This window comes from Oncorhynchus mykiss, chromosome 12, assembly GCF_013265735.2.
Source record: "Oncorhynchus mykiss isolate Arlee chromosome 12, USDA_OmykA_1.1, whole genome shotgun sequence".
Taxonomy (NCBI): Eukaryota; Metazoa; Chordata; class Actinopteri; order Salmoniformes; family Salmonidae; genus Oncorhynchus; species Oncorhynchus mykiss.
The window spans coordinates 93,613,761-93,638,439 of record NC_048576.1 but is presented as its reverse complement, the minus strand read 5'-3'; the positions used below and the strand labels follow the sequence as shown (position 1 = coordinate 93,638,439).

General features: G+C 41.5%; 1 long non-coding RNA gene across 6 annotated transcripts in view; it reads left to right on the top strand.

Moving 5' to 3' along the window:
* The window catches only part of LOC110487463, a 33,164-nt gene extending 22,250 nt beyond the window's left edge, over positions 1-10,914 (top strand). For 4 of the 6 annotated variants that reach the window (XR_005035211.1, XR_005035212.1, XR_005035209.1 and 1 more), the window contains 3 exons: positions 1,741-2,398; positions 2,502-2,613; positions 10,749-10,914. This is a non-coding gene — a long non-coding RNA (uncharacterized LOC110487463). The remainder of the gene's footprint in view (positions 1-1,740; positions 2,399-2,501; positions 2,614-10,748) is intronic. The other 2 variants (XR_005035213.1, XR_005035214.1) reach the window with 2 other exon arrangements.
* Positions 10,915-24,679: the final 13,765 nt, after the last annotated feature.

Sequence of the window (24,679 nt, the reverse complement as noted above, 5' to 3'; positions counted from 1 at the left end):
TAATGATCCTCTGTGGCCAAATCATGCTTTCTGGTGTAGTAGTTCATTTAGAATGATTTCATAAATATATCGACACGAGTAAGCTAATTAGCTATATCATTTTGGCAATTTATTTAAATGTACTTTAGGAAAATCTCAGCTTAACCTTATGGACATGCCGCCTCTGTCTTTTAATGTTTCATAAACAATCACTTAACGAAGACGCTCTTCTTGTAGGCTAACCGCGCACATTCATCCACTCACAAAATAATTTCAGCATCCAAACCCCAACAGTGCACTGTGCACCTACAATTTGATGAATTGAAATCGACATTCATTATTATACATTCATTTATTACAACCAGTTACTGTGTTATTTTTTTTTTAGGTAGCCTACCGGAGCACCGTTGTTTTTAAATTAGTATTAAGACATCATTTCTGAATTAAAGTTGATAACAAAAGTCTTCATGTTGGATGAAATAATGTTAGAATGTAGGCTAAATACAACGCATCATCCAAATGTCACGATCGCTTACACATACTGTAAGTGGCTAAAATAAAATTATATTTTTTAAATTTTAAAACACCAAATTAGGCCTACTTTATATTCGGTTTGTTGTGTATTTTTTAATTAATTACATGGCGTTTTTGGCATAACAGTAGCCCGACATTATCATGCTGTTATATTCGGTTTGTTGTGTAGATTACAAATTAATCATGAAGTGATCTGGCGAGACATGGCACCATTCTCCTGGCTATAACAGTTGGAAGACTTCGGGAGTTGCATGTAAGCACCGCTCTATGAACTAAGAGGCGCGTTCAGTATTTTTTTAATAAAAAAATTTTAAAAAAAAAATATATATATATATATATACATTTAACATTTTTTTTTACACCGTTGAAGGAACGAAAAGATTCGGGGCTGACGCAAACTTATTCGGGGCTAAAGCCCCGAAAGCCAGGTCCTGGTGATGTCCATGCTACAGCAATAGACATTTGTTGTCCAAACAGTTTCTCCGCGATTGTATTTTTAAATGTTGCGATATGCCTGGCTGGCTCTCTGCTTTTCACTGACAGTCGCAACTCGACAATAATTAAATCAATCTTTTACTTATTTTAGGCGGGTCTAAAGAAACATTATGACATGAAGAAAATGTAGCCTGTGTCAGAACAACAATCATATTCTGACATGTCGTTATGTTAGGCCCTGATCTGGCTATGCCATATGGCTGTGGGCCACTCTAGTTCATTTAGCAGGAAAGATTTGCTTATATGTGGTATTATTTTATAGTAAAAACAAAATTGAACATAGTTAACTTAAATATAAATTATATTTTTCCCCAAACGATTTAAGGGAGTGCGCACATGCAGCTATTCTGTGTTGAGCGGTTAACGAAGAAACGTGTCCTCCTATATGCTTCATTTAGAGTTACGTATGCAACTTTAGTTGTGATGCAAAATGTTTGCCTACATGTTGAATGAAGTCTAATGCATAAAGGCTGAGAGATGCGACGAATGATTTGAAAAAAGTCGCATCAAAGGGAAGGCTCTGCTCTCTGTGCTGGCTCTTTGTTGTGCAGTCTCGAATTCACATTTTTACATGCATTTTACAATATTGTCACGCTATATTCTCAATTTAATCTGGTCTTTGCGTATAGCCTAATAATATATGTGTATATACTTTCGATTTAGAATTTCTGAAGAAAAAAAAAACTTCTTTTTTTTTTGTTGTTGCGCAACGGTGATGTGCCTAAACTTCAGAGGGAGGGGTTGTCAGGTTCTCAGGTTTTAACCGCCCTTCCTCCGCAGTCACATCCTCACCATATTTCACACTACACGGTCAATTTATCATAGAAGGTAAGAATTTCCCTTAATTACAATAGATTCGTTTTGGTGTAATATTTGGAGTAAATCTTTGTTGAACCTATATCTGTGTACTTGACAATTTATCAAACTGGGATGGCTTTGAAATACTTTGAAGCTTCAAAGAGATTTAGGAAATATGTTATACTCTAAAATAGTGTATGAACATAACTAGTGCTTTGTCACATTTGGCATTTCACCCTACAGTGGAAATTGTCACCCTTTATACACCATTTATAAAGTATGAAATATGCTTAGATTTGTGAAGCATTTATGGAGTGCTTATGAAGGCTTTATTATGTACACTATATAAAGCCTTAAAGTTGTACTTTGTTTAAAGTGAGACCAAAATATGTTCTCATGAGTTCACTCATGTTCCATAGATTGAGACGTGAGAGAAAGAAATGTGGTGCATTTGCTTCAAAGGGAGGAGAGAAGATGGGGACACTACCACTTTCTCCAAAGAGAGTTTGTCTTGTGGAAGAAAAAAGGGAGACACTGAAGGGAGGATAGCAGAGGACAACCGTCTCATTGGTGGAGAAATGCCCTGTCAAAAGTGAGGACGATTTCGATTAAATGTTTGAGGTCAGAATTTTACCTTGTGATACCAGGGTAAGGACACAGGGTTACCTCTTTCTCCCCCTCTCTCCCCTGCACAGACCAACCTACAATCCCCAGTCTACCATCACAGTGCAGGGTGGAAGCATTGTAATTGCCCCAGAGATCAACTCCACAGTAGGAGGTGACATCAATATCAACATTGGAACAAAGGTATAAACTTGTAACTCTTCCACTTTCTATAAATGGCTGTGAGGAAAAAAGTATCTGGGTGGCAGGAAGCCTAGTGGTTAGAGCATAGGGCCAGTAACAAAGGTTGGTGGATCGAATTTCTGAGCTGACAAGGCAAAACAAATCTGTGGTTCTGAGCATGTCAAGTTAACCTATTGTTCCTAGGCCATCATTGCAAATAAGAATTTGTTCTTAACTGACTTGTTCAGTTAAATAAATAAAACAATTGCAGACTGAAAAAGCCATTAGCAGCGCAGGAAGAAACCTTCCAACCAAAGTTGCCTGTGTTAAAGGAGAAGTTGTTGTTAAACCCTCTCAATTTAAGGGTATGGGGAAACATACGTTTACAATGCCTAAGCAAATGAAATAGAGGAAATAAACAATGAAAATCAACATTAAACATTACACTCACACAAGTTCCAAAAGAATAAAGACATTTCAAATGTCATTATGTCTCTATGCAGTGTTTTTTTAAATTTATTTTTATTTCACCTTTATTTAACCAGGTAGGCTAGTTGAGAACAAGTTCTCATTTGCAACTGCGACCTGGCCAAGATAAGGCATAGCAGTGTGAACAGACAACACAGAGTTACACATGGAGTAAACAATTAACAAGTCAATAACACAGTAGAAAAAAGGGGAGTCTATATATACATTGTGTGCAAAAGGCATGAGAAGGTAGGCAAATAATTACAATTATGCAGATTAACACTGGAGTGATAAATGATCAGATGGTTATGTACAGGTAGAGATATTGGTGTGCAAAAGAGCAGAAAAATAAATAAATAAAAACAGTATGGGGATGAGGTAGGTGAAAATGGGTGGGCTATTTACCAATAGACTATGTACAGCTGCAGCGATCGGTTAGCTGCTCAGATAGCAGATGTTTGAAGTTGGTGAGGGAGATAAAAGTCTCCAACTTCAGCGATTTTTGCAATTCGTTCCAGTCACAGGCAGCAGAGAACTGGAACGAAAGGCGGCCAAATGAGGTGTTGGCTTTAGGGATGATCAGTGAGATACACCTGCTGGAGCGCGTGCTACGGATGGGTGTTGCCATCGTAACCAGTGAACAGAGATAAGGCGGAGCTTTACCTAGCATGGACTTGTAGATGACCTGGAGCCAGTGGGTCTGGCGACGAATATGTAGCGAGGGCCAGCCGACTAGAGCATACAAGTCGCAGTGGTGGGTGGTATAAGGTGCTTTAGTGACAAAACGGATGGCACTGTGATAAACTGCATCCAGTTTGCTGAGTAGAGTGTTGGAAGCAATTTTGTAGATGACATCGCCAAAGTCGAGGATCGGTAGGATAGTCAGTTTTACTAGGGTAAGTTTGGCGGCGTGAGTGAAGGAGGCTTTGTTGCGGAATAGAAAGCCGACTCTTGATTTGATTTTCGATTGGAGATGTTTGATATGGGTCTGGAAGGAGAGTTTACAGTCTAGCCAGACACCTAGGTACTTATAGATGTCCACATATTCAAGGTCGGAACCATCCAGGGTGGTGATGCTGGTCAGGCGTGCGGGTGCAGGCAGCGAACGGTTGAAAAGCATGCATTTGGTTTTACTAGCGTTTAAGAGCAGTTGGAGGCCACGGAAGGAGTGCTGTATGGCATTGAAGCTCGTTTGGAGGTTAGATAGCACAGTGTCCAAGGACGGGCCGGAAGTATATAGAATGGTGTCGTCTGCGTAGAGGTGGATCAGGGAATCGCCCGCAGCATGAGAAACATCATTGATATATACAGAGAAAAGAGTCAGCCCGAGAATTGAACCCTGTGGCACCCCCATAGAGACTGCCAGAGGACCGGACAGCATGCCCTCCGATTTGACACACTGAACTCTGTCTGCAAAGTAATTGGTGAACCAGGCAAGGCAGTCATCCGAAAAACCGAGGCTACTGAGTCTGCCGATAAGAATACGGTGATTGACAGAGTCGAAAGCCTTGGCAAGGTCTATGAAGACGGCTGCACAGTACTGTCTTTTATCAATGGCGGTTATGATATAATTTAGTACCTTGAGCGTGGCTGAGGTACACCCGTGACCGGCTCGGAAACCAGATTGCACAGCGGAGAAGGTACGGTGGGATTCGAGATGGTCAGTGACCTGTTTGTTGACTTGGCTTTCGAAGACCTTAGATAGGCAGGGCAGGATGGATATAGGTCTGTAACAGTTTGGGTCCAGGGTGTCGCCCCCTTTGAAGAGGGGGATGACTGCGGCAGCTTTCCAATCCTTGGGGATCTCAGACGATATGAAAGAGAGGTTGAACAGGCTGGTAATAGGGGTTGCGACAATGGCGGCGGATAGTTTCAGGAATAGAGGGTCCAGATTGTCAAGCCCAGCTGATTTGTACGGGTCCAGGTTTTGCAGCTCTTTCAGAACATCTGCTATCTGGATTTGGGTAAAGGAGAACCTGGAGAGGCTTGGGCGAGTAGCTGCGGGGGGGGGGGGGGGGGGGGGGGCTGTTGGCCGAGGTTGGAGTAGCCAGGCGGAAGGCATGGCCAGCCGTTGAGAAATGCTTGTTGAAGTTTTCGATAATCATGGATTTATCGGTGGTGACCGTGTTACCTAGCCTCAGTGCAGTGGGCAGCTGGGAGGAGGTGCTCTTGTTCTCCATGGACTTCAGTGTCCCAGAACTTTTTGGAGTTGGAGCTACAGGATGCAAACTTCTGCCTGAAGAAGTTGGCTTTAGCTTTCCTGACTGACTGTGTGTATTGGTTCCTGACTTCCCTGAACAGTTGCATATCGCGGGGACTATTCGATGTTAGTGCAGTCCGCCACAGGATGTTTTTGTGCTGGTCGAGGGCAGTCAGGTCTGGAGTGAACCAAGGGCTATATCTGTTCTTAGTTCTGCATTTTTTGAACGGAGCATGCTTATCTAAAATGGTGAGGAAGTTACTTTTAAAGAAAGACCAGGCATCCTCAACTGACGGGATGAGGTCAATGTCCTTCCAGGATACCCGGGCCAGGTCGATTAGGTCGATTGTTGTGGTGATGTGCAATTTTAAAAAACATTTTTTTTAACCTTTAATTTAGCTAGGCAAGTCAGTTAAGAACAAATTATTATTTACAATGACGGCCTAGGAACAGTGGGTTAACTGCCTGTTCAGGGGCAGAACGACAGATTTGTACCTTGTCAGCTCGGGGGTTTGAACTTGCAACTTCCGGTTACTAGTCCAACGCTCTAACCACTAGGTACAAAAGGGAAAATAAATCAACATAAATATGGGCTATATTTACAACAGTGTTTGTTCTTCACTGGTTGACCTTGTGGCAACAGGTTATTGTTCAGCCAATAGATATGTGGGTTCATCAAAATTGGATTTGTTTTTGAAATCTTTGGTGTGTAATCTGAGGGAAATATGTGTCTATTGTCATAGATTTGGCAGGGGAAGTGCTGCTCAATTTCCACATTTTGTGGGCAGTGTGCACATAGCCTGTCTTCCCTTGAGAGCCAGGTCTGCCTTCGGCGGCCTTAATCAAATCAAAGTTTATTGGTCACATACACATGGTTAGCAGATATTAATGCAAGTGTAGCGAAATGCTTGTGCTTCTAGTTCCAACAGTGCAGTAATATCTAACAATTCCCAACAACTACCTAATACACACATCTAAAGGGGTGAATGAGAATATGTACATATAAGTATATGGATGGCCAAGTGGCATAGGCAAGGTGCAGTAGATGGTATAAAATACAGTATATACATGTGATGAGTAATGTAAGATATGCAAACCCTTATTAAAGTGGCATTATTTAAAGTGCCATTGTTTTAAAGTGACTAGTGATCAATTTAAGTGTCCAGTGATTGGGTCTCAGTGTAGGCAGCAGCCTCTGAGGTAGTGATTGCTGTTTAACAGTCTGATGGCCTTGAGATTGAGAAACAGCTTCTAACTCGCGGTCCCAGCTTTGATGCACCTGTACTGACCTTGCCTTCTGGATGATAGCGGTGTGAACAGGCAGTGGCTCAGGTGGTTGTTGTCCTTAATCTTTTTGACCTTCCTGTGACATCGGGTGCTGTAGGTGTCCTGGAAGGGCAGATAGTTTGCCCCCAGTGATGCGTTGTGCAGACCGCACTACCCTCGGGAGAGCCTTGCGGTCGAGAGCGGTTCAGTTGCCGTACCAGGCTGTCATACAGCCCGACAGGATGCTCTCGATTGTGCATCTTTAAAAGTTTGCCCGGGTTTTGGTTGACAAGCCAAATTTCTTCAGCCTCTGGTTGGACCATTTCAGTTGGTCTGATGCGTACGCCGAGGAACTTAACTTTTCACCTTCTCCACTGCTGTCCCTTCGATGTGGATAGGGCGGTGCTCCCTCTGCTGTTTCCTGAAGTCCACGATCTTCTCCTTTTGTTGAGGTTGAATTAGTGTTTTCCTGACACTACACTCCGAGTGCCCTCACCTCCTCCCTGTCTCGCCGTTTCTTGGTGATCAAGCCCACTACTGTTGTGTCGTCCGCAAACTTGATGATTGAGTTGGAGGCATGCATTGGCCACGCAGTCATGGGTGAACAGGGAGTACAGGAGAGGGCAGAGCACACAACCTTGTGGGGCCCCAGTTTTGAGGGTCAACAAAGTGGAGATGGTTTCCTATCTCCACCACCTGGGTGCGGCCCGTCAACGTCCAGGACCCAGTAGCACAGGGAGGGGCTCAGACCCAGGGCCTCCAGCTTGATGATGAACTTGGAGGGTACTATATTGTTGAATACTGAGCTGTAGTCAACGAACAGCATTCTTACATAGGTATTCCTTTTGTCCAGATGGGATAGGGAAGTGTGCAGTGCGATTGCGTCATCTGTGGACCTGTTGGGGCGGTATGCAAACTGAAGTGGGTCTAGGGTGCCCGGTAATGTGGCTGTGATATGATCCTTGACTAGCCTCTCAAAGCATTTCATGATGACAGATGTGAGTGCTACGGGGCGGTAGTAATTTAGTTCTGTTATCTTTTGTTCCTGTACCCAAGAAGGCAATGGTAGGCATCTTGAAGCATGTGGGGACAGCAGACTGGGATAGGGAGCGATTAAATATGTCCGTAAACACACCAGCCAGCTGGTCTGCGCAGGCTCTGAGGACGCGGCTGGGGAGGCCGTCTGGGCCTGGAGCCTTGCGACGATTAACATGTTTAAATGTTTTACTCACATCAGCCACTGAGAAGGCGGGGGGCGCGCAGTCTTTGTCAGCGAGTCGCAACAGTGGCACTGTATCTTCAAAGCGTGCAAAGAAGGTGTTTAGTTTGTCTGGAAGCAAGACGTCGGTGTCCGTGACGTGGCTGGTTTTCTTTTTGTAGTCCGTGATTTCCTGTAGACCCACATCTTGTGTCTGAGCCGTTGAATTGAGACTCCACCTTGTCTCTATATCGGCATTTAGCTTGTTTGATTGCCTTGCGGCGGGAATAACTACACTGTTTATATTCAGCCATATTACCAGACCTCTATCCATGGTAAAATGCAGTGGATCACGCTTTCAGTTTTTCACGAATGCCGCCATCCATCCACGGTTTCTGGGTAGTTTTTAATAGTCACCGTGGGTACGACATCTCCAATGCACTTATTTATAAACTCACTCACCGAGTCAGCATATAGATCAATGTCATTCTCAGAGGCTGACCGGAACATATTCCAGTCTTGGAGCTTGGCTTCCAATTGGTCAGACCAGCGTTGACTGGTTCTCGCCACTGGTACATCCTGTTTGAGTTTCTGCCTATAGGCTGGGACGAGCAAGATGGGGTCGGATTCTCTGAAGAGGGGGCTTTGTATGCATCGCGGAAGTTAGAGTAGCAGTGGTTGAGAGTATTAGCCCTAAGTGTCGTGCAATCAATATGCTGATAAAGTTAGGTAACATTGATCTCACATTTGATTTGTTAAAATCCCCAGCTACAGTAAATGCAGCCTCCGGGTATATAGTTTCCATTTCACATAGAGTCCAGTGAAGTTCCTTGAGGGCCGTCTTGGTGTTCGCTTCCCAGAGAGGTGTTTATCTCTGTTGGCACGATGCATGGAGAAGCCTGGTGGGTGGACCGATTCCGACAACCTATCCTATCCTGAGAGGCATGTTTCAGTGAAACAGAATGTTAGTCTCTGTCTCTCTGGAAGACAACCCTCGCTCTAATGTTGTCTAGTGACTGGACATCGCTCCCCGCTCCCGAGTATTCTACTCGCCAATGTGCCCGTTTATGAAGCCTGACCAGAAGACCACTCCATCTGCCCCTTCTGCATTGCAGTTGGTTTTGTCAGCTGCTGAGATTTGATCCATTGTCCTGGGTGGTGGCCCGAAGAGAGGATCTGCTTCTGGAAAGTCGTATTCCTGGTCATAATGTTGGCAAGTTGACGTTGCTTTCTAAAAATATACACACACACACACACACACACACACACACACACACACACACACACACACAATGCAAGGTCGCAATTGTAAATGAGAACTTGTTCTCAACTTGCCTACCTGGTTAAATAAAGGTGAAATAAAAAAATCCATTCCCCACCCCCAAGAACCTCCCAATACACCAACAACCAAGAAAATTAACTAAAGAGAGAAAAAGAGACCGAAAACAACAATGCAAAAAACAAAAAGGACAACAAGGACAACTAAAATCATAACAGCAATGCCAACTGTATATGTCTGGCACTATTACATGTATGTGTTTTGTATGAGTTTATTTGAATGAGAATGTGTGTAAATGCATGTGTACAAACACCTGCACATCAGCCTCGCCCATACCCGGGCGTGAACCAGGGACCCTCTGCACACATCAACAACAGACACCCACGAAGCATCGTTACCCATCGCTCCACAAAAGCTGCGGCCCTTGCAGAGCAAGGGGACCCACTACTTCAAGGTCTCAGAGCAAGTGACGTCACCGATTGAAACGCTATTTAGCGCGCACCACCGCTAACTAAGCTAGCTATTTCACATCCGTTACACAGGCAAACCGGCATTAGCTGTAAAAACACTGCCCCTCAGTGTTATTCAAACATACTTTTTTACTCATATCTTAGAATGATGATCAATCTCCCGCACAGCAACTCTACTCCAACTTTTCTCCAATTCCACATCCCAACCCTCAACTTCCCTTAGCCCATCCCACCTATCTCTGCTGGTCACCCTCTTCGGATTTCTATGCAACATCTTTCAACTATGCTGTGATGTTTAACGTACATTTTCTATCCAATCGAAGAGAATCCACAGATTGCGAGTTGAAGATAAATACGTTTACTAAGAGTAATAATTGACTGACCCGGTCTCTCCAGATCTCCTAACAGTACTATTTCTAGGGTCAATTTTACATCAATGTAATGCATTTTCAGCCGTTCCTGAACCAGAGACCAGAAACGGGCTACATGAGGGCAATACCAAACTAAATGCTCTATTGATTCTGTATCACAACAAACTCTGCAGTGCTTTGATGATATTATGCCCCAAATATTCAACATTTTGTTGGTGGCAAGAATTCTATGTCATTTTAGCTGAAGAGCATGAAGTCTTGAATCTTGCGTCATTTTATATATCAACTCATACACCCTGTACCATGGAATCGGTACATCAAAAATCTCTACCCAACTATTTTGCAATCTGTATGGCACAGTTGTCAACATCCTGGTCCTCAAAGGAAACTGGTATACTTTCCTATTGATGCTATTTTTATTGTGTTTGTGAACAGAGCCCCAGGACCAGCTTGCTTATCTCTCTCTAGGTGATGGCTTTGTTGTGGAATGTATGGGAATCACTTCCTTTTAGGTGGTTGTAGAATTTCACGGCTCTTTTCTGGATTTTGATCATTAGCGGGTATCAACCTAATTCTGCATGCATTTATTTTAGTCTTACTGAGATTTACTGTCAGGGCCCAGGTCTGGCAGAATCTGTGCAGAAGATGGGTGCTGCTGTAGGCCCTCTTTGGTTGGGGACAGAAGTACCAGATCAGCAGCAAACAGACAGATTCTAGTAGGGTGAGGCCAGGTGCTGCAGACTTTTCTACTGCCCTCGCCAATTCATTGATATACATGTTGAAGTGGGTGGGGCTTAAGCTTCCTCCCTGTCTCACCCCCCCCCCCCGTCCCTGTTGTTTGCCAATTTTAACAGAACACTTGTTTGTACATGGATTTTATGTCACGCTCTCTCTCTTCCTGCAGTAAGTGTCCATGTGACCTGTCCCCAGTGTGAAGAGATCCAGAACACATCGGGGAACACTCCCATCCAGCTGTTAATAAATCATTGACAATAATTCTCTAATTCGTTTCATGTTGTTACATCAAGGAGAGAACAAACATTCAATAAAATTCACAAGTTGATTTAAAACCTGTTTAATTCTTTCATTCTTGACAGATTTGTCAAATTGTGACAAAAAAAATCACTTATGGCAGTGTTGCTTGTCGACATTTGGCTTCTGGTGAGGGGAAAACCATTCACGTGTATTCCAGAGTGGGTCTGTGTAACATATGTTGATGTGGGTCTGTGGTAACTGTCCAATGTCAGTGTATGCTGCTGGTACAGACATTGCACTTTTAGGTGAATTAAAGGATTCCTGCACTGCCTATGAAGTGAATATAGAGCATCTCCCATTTCGGAAATGTCATCTAATTTATTTTATTTATTTACCTAAGTTATCTTTAGATTGTAAAAAAAAAACTTGGAGCTTGACATCACTCTGGGAGTCACATTAACGATGTACCTGAAAAGTAACTTTAAAACACACCTGTATACCAGTTGTGTATACCTGGTACAGAGCACATCCTCATGGAGAGAGCCCTGACAGCGTTGACACTGTGTCCACAGGCGAGAGAAGCGCTCCTCCAGAGTACTTAAGTGGAAGATCTAGAATTCAAAGAGATTCACCATTAAGTACAAATCAGGAGAGATTCACCATTAAGTACAAATCAGGAGAGATTCACCATTAAGTACAAATCAGGAGAGATTCACCATTAAGTACAAATCAGGAGAGATTCACCATTAAGTACACTGAACAAAAATATATGTAAAATGCTACAATTTCTAAGATTTTGCTGAGCTACAGTTCATTAAAAGGAAATCAGTCAATTTAAATAAATTCATTAGGCCCTAATCTATGGATTAACATGACTGGGCATGGGGTACGGCCATGGGTGAGCCTGGGAGGGCTTAGGGTCACCCACTGGGGAGCCAGGCCCACAAGGGCTTTAGACAGAAATACTCCTCCGCACCTTCCCGTAGTGTTGAGAATGTAAGTCAACACATTAACCACGAGGTTAACATCCCATAGTATATAGTGTGAGCATCTTCAGTGTCACTTCATTTATGATGGAATTACAATTCAGCATCCTGATGTGTGACTTACACCCCCAAGAGAGTCTGCTACTTAAAGGTCTCTTCTGTGACCATGCCCTGCTCTTCCACACTGAGAATCACAGACCTGAGAGAGCGATTCAGACACCTACAGCTTCCTGTTTGGGACTGACGTCATTGCTAGGGGGTGGATGAGGAATCCAGGAGTCAGGTTAAATATGACAGGTAAGGCCACGGCATGAATTCATCCACATGAATACAAAATAAAATCGTATTATCTATTCATCATTGTCTGTTTTTGTCCGACAAATATTCAACTCAAGACAGCTATTTTCTGACAAGTTGCATATGCACAAGGTTTTTTTTTTAGGCCAACAAAAGCACATGCTGTTTTTGACTGACAATCATTTCCTCTGTCCGCCATCCGTCATCCGTCAGCAAATGACTACCGTTGAAAAAAGCATTGGCTTCATCTGTAATGTTAGGAAAAAATAATCTTCTGGAAGCTTTGGGAGGAGAATATATTATGTTTTATGTTACTGTCTGTTATTTTGCTGGATTGACTTGATCGAATAAAGCTATTTTGTTTGAAATCACTCTACCCAGGGCTCCATGTTGATTTGACCCCTGACCTAGTTGTGGATGGCGAGTGGGCCGTCCTGACCTGTGGCTCCTGCTTCATCAGCGAGAATTCCCACCTACAACCGGTACAGGGACAAACAGTCTTTGACCTATACCAACAAGGTCAAGGTTATGGCCAACTACCTGGAACTAGACCCGGTAGGCAGGGAAGATGCAGGCAGCTACTCCTGTGTGGTGAGCGGCAGAGAGGATTCCCCTGGTCCGGCAGTGATCCTTGTAGTGGGATGTAAGTAGTGTATAGAGAGGATATTAGAAATGTATGAATTTCATCTGTTATGTCACTATCAAATCATCTATTAGTTCTGAGAGTCAGCGACCCAAAAATGGCTTTGTTTACTGACCTACATCTTAGCATTAGCTTGAAAAACAACGAAGGGGTATACTACAGCTAACTTTGATAAACAACCAGAAATAACCATTGATTTTCTGATTCATTAAGAAAGCTGAACTTCAATGTGTGTTTTTGGTTGTTCAGTCAATTAGACCATGTCATTTTAAGCTTGTTTTCTATGAATAAAACATTATTTTAGAATATTTAGTTAGCTGGCTAACTCATTGACCCTGCTTCGTAGTAACCCCCTCTGGAGTGGAAGGACCCCAGTCAGCATGTGCTAAATAACATGCCATGAACAGCTCAATGTCACCACAACATGAGCTGTGGGTGTTAATCTAGATGTCACAAACTCTCTTCATTTTCTTCTCCAGACTTCCCAAAGAACACCTCAGTGTCAGTCACAGTCAGTCCCCCTGGTGAAATAGTGGAGGGCAGATCAGTGACTCTGACCTGCAGCAGTGATGCCAACCCACCAGTGGACAAATACACCTGGTACAAGAAGAATGAAGAACAGCCAGGGTTCTCAGAAACAGGATCAGGGCAGAGTTACATCATCCTTAACATCAGCAATGAGGACAGCGGGCAGTACTTCTGTAAGGCTGAGAATCAATACGGACCACTTGACTCTGCAACTGTGCATCTCAGTATAGCAGGTAAGATATCCATTTAATTAAGGCAGAATAGACCGGCCATACTGTAGGTCGGGCAAATGTCAGATGGGCTGGTTTATATTTCTCCTATTGGGCCGTTCTACATGATGATTATTCATTGTCAGATAGGCTGGTTTATATTTGGCCTAACAATAGGGGCCTTGAGGAAAAAAGTGGGCTGGTGTGTTAGTAAATCCCTGGGCTGATTTCTGGTCCCAGTCAGTCCCTGCATTAAGCACTCTCAACTAGTCAACTTCTGTAGGTGGTCACCTTCACCAGGGTTGTAGGTTAAATGTTTTGATGTGAGTAGAAGATGTCTTCATCTGTTAGTCGTCCTCTCCCAGGTAAACCAGTGTTGGCAGCTTGATCTCTCCTACTCATCTTCTACGGCATACTGAAGAAGAGGTGAGTCCATTAGGATAGCAGGGTTGGACAGGGCCGTCACCATAGTTTCATAACATTCAGGGCTCAGTCCTGAAGACCTGGTGCTGAGGGGTTTGTAGGTCTGAGAAAAAAAAGTGCCGTTTCTAAATAATTTCCTGCAATTCTACATCATTTTACATGACTGGAGACATTACATTCATATTTTTTATACCACACAAATGATCAAAATGACAAGCTACTCTGAAATGTACAAACTGAGATCAATAAAACGAATGACCAATGTCTTAAATGCAACCAATAGTATAGACCAATGAAAAGAGTGGACCCACAGATCTCAGGCCTAAAGTATGAGGAAATTATAGTCCATCACCTTTCCAGTGCCACTCCCCTATTCATACAGATTCTTCCCTCAATTGTATTTTGAAAAATTGTCAAAACTTCCAGATACCGCGTGCTGTTAATTGACAGCCACAACTCAACAACCAGCTGTTTTATATTTGCACGGCTGCCCAATTGCGTGATTCACGACTGTTGGCAAAACACAATCTACAGCAATTAATTTAAATTATGCTAAATTATGCTGGTGTAGTATTTTCAATTATGTCATTTATTTATAGAGACAGGAGTAGGGTGAGTATTGGTTAAGTGGGACACCTGGCAAAGTGGGACACATAAGCTTTGTAATGGATTCTTTAAATGTGTACAACAACCAATGTCTGTGTTAGTGAGGAAGTATGTGGTGATAAAAATGGGTTCATTTGGTATGACATCATCATGGTGGGCGTTGCATCCCGTGTAATGACGTGTCTGTAGAGCCAAGATGGTATGTAAAATGACATTGGGTTCTAAGGTAAATAATGTTAAGGTTATAAAAACTAAGAAAGGATATTCAGTTTCTCATTACAATATATTTTGTAATGGGATGTCATTGTAAATCAAAATGACTAAATGGTTTTGTTACTAAACTTTTTTAGAATATTGATATTTTGAGTGTCGCAGTACGTCAACCGCCTACTGTCAAACTGGGAACCCCTAGGCCATTTTAATGCAGAAAAAAATGAAATACATTTTCTAAATAGGATCAAATGTTTAATTTTCTTCAAATCTGCTAAAGCTGCATTTTACTTAAAGATATTACCTCACCAACATAAAAAAAAAAAAATCGTCATGCACCAGATGAAAACATCATGACTGGTTTTGTTTATGCCACATTAAAATGCATTAGCGGCGTGTCCATAAGGTTAAGCTTTTCCTAAAGTAAATTGAATTAAATTGCCAAAATGATAGCCTAATTAGCTAACTCCTGTCTATACATAAATATTTGAAATCATTCAAAATAAGCTACTACACCAGAAAGCATGATTTGGCCACAGAGGATCATTAGCTTCTTTAAAAAGCTGTGGATTGTTTTACTCTTACAGCCGAGCCGGCAGGGCCAGCAATTTGGGAAGCGCGCTGCAAATGAAAAATGTATTATTGTTGAGTTGCGACTGAGACCCAGCCAGGCATATCGCTATATTTAAAAATACAATCGCGAAGACGCTGTTTGGACAACAAATGTATATTTCTGTACAATGGACATCAGCAGGACCTGGCTTTTGAGTCAGTCCGGAATCTTTAACGTTGCTGCAATGGTTATACAAAAAAATGTGCCGCCGGAATGCGCCTCTTAGTTCATAGAGCTGTAGTTACATGAAACTCCCGAAGTCTTCCCGAATGTTATAATTAGGATTGTGGTGCTGCGGGTGCACAGCAGAGCGACGCTCCAAACTTCTCAGAATTGTGCCATGTCTCGCAAGATCACTTAATGATTCATTAGGATTCAACATAACAATCCGAATACAATAGCATGATAATGTCAGGCTACTGTTGTACCAAAAACACCATGTCATTTCTTATGACAATTTAGGATGATTGTGCTGAAATGTTGGATTGTATTTCTCATGCGGTGGCTGTTTAACTCCATGTGCTCAGTGTGATTAGTTAGGCCGGTTAGTCACTCTTATTTACATCATTCAAGACGATCGAAATACATATTCCCATAAAACTAATTGGGATCAAATAGTTGACTGCATGCAGCATGGACGTTTCACCTGTAAAACGTGAAGAATTATCATTCGGGATTGACAGTGATGATGACCTAATTTATAATAAAGTAGGCCTAATTTGGTGTTTTAGGATTAAAAAAATAGAACATGTTCCTTTAGCCACTTACAGTATGTGTAAGCAATCGTGTAATTTGGATGATGCGTTGTATTTAGCCTACATTCTAACATTATTTCATACAAAAGTCTTCATGCTGGTATCAACTTTAATTCAGAAATTATGTGTTAATACTAATTTTAAAACAATGGTGCTCCGGTAGGCTACCTAAAAAAATAACAGTAACTGGTTGTAATAAATGCACAGCAATTGCCATGTGGTCAATTGTTAATTCCAGCACATTGTCATTGTTTTTTTATTTGACCTTTATTTAACTAGGCAAGTCAGTTAAGAACAAATTATTATGTTCAATGGCGGCCTAGGAACAGTGCCTTGTTCAGGGGCAGAACGACAGATTTTTACCTTGTCAGCTCGGGGATTCGATCTTGCAACCTTTCGTTTTATAGAAGAATTTGTTATTAACTGACTTGCCTAGTTAAATAAATGTTACAGAAAAAATAGGCTTCAAGTCATTTGACATATTGTTTTATTGTTTCAAAAGGTAATCGTTTCAATAACTATATAGCTGAAACCAATATCGGCTTCAAAGACTTACTGAATTGATTCTCGTAATTGTAGGCTAGGCTACATTCTGATAGATTATTTTAAATGTTGTTGTTACTTGACCACAAGGGATGTAATTAATAAGAATTGTTGATTCATTTATTAGGCTTTGGGGAGAGCACAGCGCATGGAAGAGAACATAGCGCAGCAGAAAGGGGTGCTGGAAGTGATGCAGAGAAATTGAAATACATTTGCCAAATTATATAATTAGGGTGAGTATTGGTAAAGTGGGACACTTTCTGAGAATTCGTTTTCCGGAACACCTAACAGAATCATCCCATTGTCTTAACCCCCAACATGATAGTATTCTAAATAGCTTAAAATCTCTACTACACTAAACAATTTTTTAAATAAATATATAAATATTAAACACCGGTTGAATTACTTCTTCAAACACAAATTGTGCGAAGACTACATTTTTTTAAGTCGATAAGGGCAAATTGGGACACCTTGGTTGGAAAAGCGGGACAGTTAATTATGTATTGTAAAGAAGGATACATGAGTATATGAGTAATTTCAATATTTGAATGATAAACTTCTATTATTAATACAAATGAAATGTATTAAAACATTCTTTATTTATTTTTGTGGAACATTAAGAATGATCATGTATTGTTATTGTGATTATCATTATTATGTATTATAAATATTATGTGTTATTATAATAATAATAATTAATTATAATGATATGATAGTCTGTATGTAATTACAGCATATAATTAAAATACAGGGAACTTCATCTAGGCCTATCAGCTCAAGACTACAAACACTAATGGACATTTTATAGAATGAAACCAGAAAGACCTTACCCCTCAACAATTGCAATAACTGTTTTATTGTAAAATACAGCAAAATGAACGTTTTAGTCATCATACATCATATGGTTATGAATATAGCCAGGTTTTTTTTTATGCTGGTGAGGTAATATCTTTCTAAGTAAAATTCTGCTGTAGCAGATTTGAGGAAAATTCAATTAAACATTTGATCCTGTTTATAATATGTATTTCTGTTAAGCAAACATGTATTTCATAATCCCCCGAAATATTTTTTTTTTAGCACTAAAATGGCCTAGAGGAGATTCCCAGTTTGACAGTAGGCGTTGACATACTGCGACACTCTCAAAATGCCAATATTCAAAAACAGTTGAGCATTAAGAAATGTATTTACAGTAACTTTGATTGACAATAACATCCCGTTACAAAATGTTATGAATATAATTTCTTCGTTTTTTATAATCTTAACATTATTTACCTGAGAACCCAACGTCATTTTACATTCCATTATACACACACGGGGTGACACGCCCACCATGATGACGTCATACAAATTAAACACATTTTTTTTTATCATCCTCACTAACACACAGGCATTGGTTGTTGTACACATTCAAAGACGCTGGGCCAAATGTGCGCTGCCCTGTGGGACTCCCAATCACGGCCTGATGTGATACAGCCTGGATTCGAACCAGGTACTATAGTGACGCCTCTTGAGATAGTGCCTTAGACCGCTTTAATTTTACATGAACCATTATGCCTCTACAAACACGTCATTACACGGGATACCACGCCCACCATGATGACGTCATGCCAGTTGAACCCATTTTTTAAATCATCCTCACTAACACACTTACCACACATTGGTTGTTGGTTATGTTATTGTTATGTACACATTCAAAAACGCTGTGCCAATTTTGCGCCGTCTTATGGGATTCCCAATCACCGCTGGATGTGATACTGACGCCTCTTGCACTAAGACGAAGTGCCTTAGACCGCTGCGCCACTCGGGAGCCCAAAATGGGAGACGTGTGCTAATGTGTTCGCATGCGTAGGTTAAGTGACTGAAATGCATCAGAAAAGTAATGAACATTTCAGAAAAAACATCAGGGAAGCTCATCAGGTAGGCTATAGGACTAATGTGTGTGTGTGGAGAAGATCTGCGTTGCTTTCAGTTGCTAGACGAACGGTCATGAGAACTCACCTCGATTTAGATAACATTTCCCAGTCTAATTGTAACCAAATATCCAAACGGAGATTCAGTGAAAACAAAAATCTGACATTGATTTGATTCTCAAAGCAGCGCAATGACGCTTCCCAATCAAAACGGTGCTGGAATTATCAGTTGACCACATGGTAACTGCTTTACATTTATTATAAACAGTGGTGTAGTGCTGTTTGTTTAGGTTGCAGGTAGCCTGCCGGAGCACCATTGTTTTGTAATTATTATTAAGCCATCATTTCTGAATGAAAGTTGATACCAACATGAAGACTTTTGGATAAAATAATGTTAGAATGTAGGCTAAATACAACGCATCTCCAAATTGCACAATTGCCTACACATACTGTTAGTGGCTAAAGGAACATGTTCTATTTTTTTAATCCTAAAACACCAAATTAGGCCTACTTTATTATAAATTAGGTCATCATCACTGTCAATCCCGAATGATAATTCTTCACGTTTTACAGGTGAAACGTCCATGCTACATGCAGTCAACCATTTGATTCCAATTAGTTTTACAGTAATATGTATTTCGATCTTATTGAATGGTGTTCCTAGGCCGTCATTGAAAATAAGAATTTGTTCTTAACTGACTTGCCTGGTTAAATAAAATGTAAACACGGGTGGCTAACCGGCCTAACTAATCCCTCTAATCCCATGGAGATAAACACAGCCACATTTCAGCACAATCATCCTAAATTGTCATAAGAAATGACATGGTGTTTTTGGTATAACAGTAGCCTGACATTATCATGCTGTTATATTCGGTTTGTTATGTAGATTACTACTTAATCATGAAGTGATTTTGTGAACAGCACCATTGAGAAGTGTCGGAGCGTCGCCTTGCTGTGCACCCGCAACACTACACCCTGATTATAAGAGTCGGAAGACTTCGCGAGTTTCAAGTAACCACCGCTCTATGAACTAAATGGCGCATTCAGGTGACAACAGTTGGGCTCCGGAGCATCTCAATGCTTGAGGCTGCATCACAACCTGCGGTGATTGGGAGTCCCATAGGGCGGCGCACAATTGGCCCAGTGTCGTCCGGGTTTGGCCGGTGTAGGCAGTCATTGTAAATAACAATTTGTTCTTAACTGACTTGACTAGTTAAATAAAGGGTAAATTAAAAAAATTCGACTACAATTTGTTTTTCACCATTACAGCAGCGCAGAAGATTCGGGCTGACCCAAAATAATTCCGGGCTAAAGACCCTGAAGCCAGGTGCTGGTCATTGCTACAGCAAGACATTTGTTTTCTAAACAGTTTCTCCGTGATTGTATTTTTAAATATTGGCATAGGGATATGTCTGGCTGGGTCTCTGCTTTTCACTGATGTCAAAACTCAACAATCATAATCTGTGTCATTTGCAGCGCCCGCCGCCAAATTCCCGACCGTAGGCTTTGCGATTTAAAATCATCCACAGCTAAAGAAAGAAAGAAAAGCTAATGATCTTCTGTGGCCAAATCATGCTTTCTGGTGTAGTTGTAACTTTACATTTTTTAAATTTAGCTAATTAGGCTATATCATTTTGACAATTTAATTAAATTTACTTCAGGAAAAGCTTAACCTTATGGCCACGCCGCCTATGCATTTTAATGTGGCATAAACACAACCAGTCACGATCAGATTGTCAAACAAGACGCTCCTGTAGACTACCGGCACACATTTGCCCACTCACAAAATAATATCGGCATCAAAATCTCAACAGTGCACCGCAATTTGATGAATTGAAAGATACATCTGTTACAAAACACCTACGTGTACTGCAATGACATTCTGCGATTTTCATTAGGTTTACACTTGTAGCCTGAATTGATGCGTCCACTGTTGACCACCCGTGCCTCGGTCTCCGCCACTTATCTCCGCCTTGTCAGTGATCGTCTGAGCCACTCATCTCCGCCTTGACAAAATGTTAAGTGTTTTCCTCAAACCCCAACGCAATTTGGAGCGTTTACCACCCGGTTTCCAGTCAAGTCGCGATCACAATTAATACATGTCCAAACAACGACAAATTACACCATTAAATAACATTACTGCATCTCAGCCGCAATGTTATTTCATGATGTAATAGCCTGTAGTTGTTTGGACAAGTATTAATTGTAATCGGCTGACGTTTTACCGTTACCGCATACCCACACTATTTATTTTTATAACCTTAATTTAACTAGGAAAGTCAGTTAAGAACACATTCTTATTCACAATGACGCCACCTGTGGCTGCCTGTGGGGACTGGGATTACAAATAACAAATACAATATAAATACCAACAAAACACACAGGGCGACGCTCCGCCACTTCTCAATGTGCCGTTCAACAAGAGAGACAAAACACAACATAAAGAGAGACCTAAGACAACATAACAAGGCAGCAACACACGACAACACGGCATGGTAGCAACAACAAAACATGGTCAATCAGGAAAGCGAGGTATGTCGGTGTGAATCGAACCCATAACCTTGGCGTTATAAGCACCAAGCGCCAACTGAGCCACACGGGATAATGTTTATAATGTTTGCACTCTGCTTATTCCACCACTTGGTAATGTGACTACATGTGGTCATGGCAGTTCATACATTTAGGCACTCTGTCAAGCAAAGGTTCATATGGATCAATCTCAGACTGTTTGTGGAAATGACCCCACACGTGGTTTAATATACACAGTATTGTGTCAACGAATGATTGATACGCTCCCAGAGATGCTAGTCCCGTGTGGCTCAGTTGGCGCTTGGTGCTTATAACGCCAAGGTTATGGGTTCGATTCACACCGACATACCTCGCTCTACCCTACTTTATTATTTTTTGTACTGGTCAGTACAAAAAAGCGAGGTATGTTATCACAATTGCATAATACATGCATAATACATGCATAATACATCACAATGGTATAAATGTCATACCAAATGAAAGACGGAAGTCTTGGGAACATATTTTGTATTCATTACATCTTCATATCTTATTTCAGTACGGAGTTTTCGACCGTTAAATAGAGTGTGCACTATTTATTTTTCCTCATCAGCGGGTACATTGTCACTTTGGATTATCAACAAATAAGAACTAATTCATTGTGAATATTTATTTTAATTTCAACTTCATTAAAGGACTCAAAAAAACAAACAATCATGCCTTTCACTCAAAAACAATAATGCTGGCAGAGCACACATTAATTAAGTGGCACGACCACTTTACTTAACTTTTAAATCGAACGTTCTCTGCCGTGCACATAGATCCACGGTAAATGTTGGAATCGGAATGGCATGTAATGCTGCAGATAAGACTTAAAACATTTAAAGCAAGTTAACAAAACAGACGTGATGTTTAAACACAGGAATGCACGGTTTTGTAACAGCCTATACGACATACATCCCGATCAGACTCATCTTCAGAGTCACAGTTCTGGCACACATACACTGCCTGGCCTGAGGTGCAAGCATTGGCCCAGTTGTTGCATCTCACACACTTCACCCAAATCTCCTTTGGAAGGCCGTTTTAAAATGGCTCCACACAGATGAGGCAGAAGCACTCTTCTTCATCTGATGATGACTCTTCTACAATTTTTTTTTTTAGCTGTCTTCTTGTTCTTTGCAGTTCCAGATTTTGACTCTCCTCCTTGCTTCCTTTTCTTCTGAAACAGCCTTTTGCTATATTGTGCCTTATTCTTTTCCATTTCTAGTGTCTGCTTCATTGGTATGTCAGTTAGAATTGCTGTTTTGCTCAGTTTTCTTCCTTTGCAAGCTGGTTTTCGGGGGCCAGCTTTTGGATATGGCCGGATGTCCTCTGGAGCTGGTAGTCTGCTGTCAGTGTAACGGATGTGAAACTGCTAGCTTAGTTAGCGGTGGTGCACGCTAAATAGAGTTTCAATCGGTGACGTCACTTGCTCTGAGAGCTTGAAGAAGTGGTTCCCCTTACTCTGCAAGGGCCGCGGCTTTTGTGGAGCGATGGGTAACGATGCTTCAAGGGGTGACTGTTGTTGATGTGTGCAGAGGGTCTGGTTCGCGCCCGGGTATGGGCGAGGGGACGGTCTAAAGTATACTGTTACATCAGCTGGGCAAGGGTGAGCTGGTGCTATCATATGAACTGGGTAGGTCTGTGTCTGAGCTCGTGCTAGGCAGGGCTGGAATGGTGCTGGGGCCTGGCAGGGCCATTTGCACACACAGATTTTCTATTGGGTTATTGACTGTTTATTCTATGTGTAACTTTGTTGTTTGTCTCACTGCTTTGCTTTATCTTGGCCAGATCGCAGTTGTAAATGAGAACTTGTTCTCAACTGGCCTACCTGGTTAAATAAAGGTGTTCTCAACTGGCCTACCTGGTTAAATAAAGGTGTTCTCAACTGGCCTACCTGGTTAAATAAAGGTGTTCTCAACTAGCCTACCTGGTTAAATAAAGGTGTTCTCAACTAGCCTACCTGGTTAAATAAAGGTGTTCTCAACTGGCCTACCTGGTTAAATAAATCAAATAAAAGGGATGGAATGTTGCTGGGGCTTGGCAGGGCTGGGTTCTGAATGGGGCGATCTTTAACATAGGATGGCGCAAACTCGGTTTCCAGAAATACATCACTGTTGTAAGGTTGTACCCCAGCCACCCTAAAGCCAGCCCGAATGTTCAAGGGGGTTGCAGCCAGAGGATAGGCGATTGCCACAATCCCAGGAGTCATACATTTACATTGTCTTCCCGGAATTGCCCCTCATCCAGGCATCACACGCAGTGTTGATGTGCCTCTTCAGCGGCCCGTAGACAGACCTGTCTAATGGTTGAAGCCGATGAGAGCAATGGGGTGGGAACGACAGCATAATTGCTATTTTCTTTGGCATAATTGAGTACATCAGTGGACAGATGAGACTTGTGGTTTTGTCCGAAAGGAGGAAACAGGGCTTCTCCTTTGAGCACTTCATATTCTCGACGAAATGTTCCAGGAAGTCAACAAAGTGCACATCTTTCATCCACCCAGAGGGATTTGCGGCCCAAAATAAATGTCAGCTGACCTAGTAACATACTGAACAAGCTGCATCTCCAAATCAGGTGAAAAAACCTGCCGTGGCTTTGATTAGCCAACCACTGTTGTTGGCATGGCTGTCTGACTTTCAACTCCTTCTCTGGTAAACTTATGACAATACCGAGTCAGATTACAGTAATGTATGTCAAAATCCTTGGCTGTACTCCTAATTGATGTGTTATGCAGCCTCACTGTCTTTAACATTATGCCAGGTGGTGTGCTGCCATTCTGTTTTTATTTGATCATTTCTAACCATCTTTCCTTCCTTCCAAAATACATTTCCTCATGACATATTCATTACAGGCTTACTACACCCACCTCCCTGTCTACTATCCTTGTTGCCACAATGCAACTCATGACACTGTATGAAGTAGTGTGCATGTCTGTGGATATACTGTTTCATACAGTAGGCATGTAGTGTGTTGCTACACACATACCAGAGCCTGTCTTGTGTAGTTCAGGGATATGTCTGCTGCTCTAAACTATACGTATATATAATAATCCATTTACAGTAACATGTAATACTATTACCAGAGCTGATGTCACAATGTCACCATGTTCTATGTGTCTGTATACTATTACCAGAGCTGATGTCACAATGTCACCATGTTCTATGTGTCTGTATACTATTACCAGAGCTGATGTCACAATGTCACCATGTTCTATGTGTCTGTATACTATTACCAGAGCTGATGTCACAATGTCACCATGTTCTATGTGTCTGTATACTATTACCAGAGCTGATGTCACAATGTCACCATGTTCTATGTGTCTGTATACTATTACCAGAGCTGATGTCACAATGTCACCATGTTCTATGTGTCTGTATACTATTACCAGAGCTGATGTCACAATGTCACCATGTTCTATGTGTCTGTATACTATTACCAGAGCTAATGTCACAATGTCACCATGTTCTATGTGTCTGTATACTATTACCAGAGCTAATGTCACAATGTCACCATGTTCTATGTGTCTGTATACTATTACCAGAGCTGATGTCACAATGTCACCATGTTCTATGTGTCTGTATACTATT